Source organism: Entamoeba invadens, assembly GCF_000330505.1.
Source record: "Entamoeba invadens IP1 unplaced genomic scaffold scaff_1105074724931, whole genome shotgun sequence".
NCBI classification, from domain to species: Eukaryota; Evosea; order Mastigamoebida; family Endamoebidae; genus Entamoeba; species Entamoeba invadens.
In genome coordinates, this window is record NW_004443563.1 from 13266 (window position 1) to 13713 (window position 448).

Sequence of the window (448 nt, forward strand, 5' to 3'; positions counted from 1 at the left end):
CTGCTTCTTATAATTTACACAAAATTATCCGTCTTACACTGTTTTTATTGACCAATATTAATAAATTGCTTCGTTTATTTTGAAAAAGTTTCAAAAAAGCAAGTACAAAGAAATAACGAGTCATTTATCGCTTGCTTGACAGGCACTTGAAAAACCGCTGGGAATGGATGCACTCACGTTCAGTTGGTGAGTAAATCCAAAGTGCGTTTTTCCAGTTTGCCAGTGAAATGCATTTCTGAGCGAATGAGGAATCCAACAAGAGGGGGCGTGAAATAAAGGTGCAGTCGGTTTTTGCTTAGAGACATTGAAAAGTTGTTTATTAAAAACATGTGCTGGCTTATATATTTATAATGTTGTTCGAGAGGTAATTGATTTGACTGTTGAGTATTTGTTTAATGGACGATTAAAAAATGAAAAAAAAATATAAAGGAGTGAAAGGGGGTGTGAA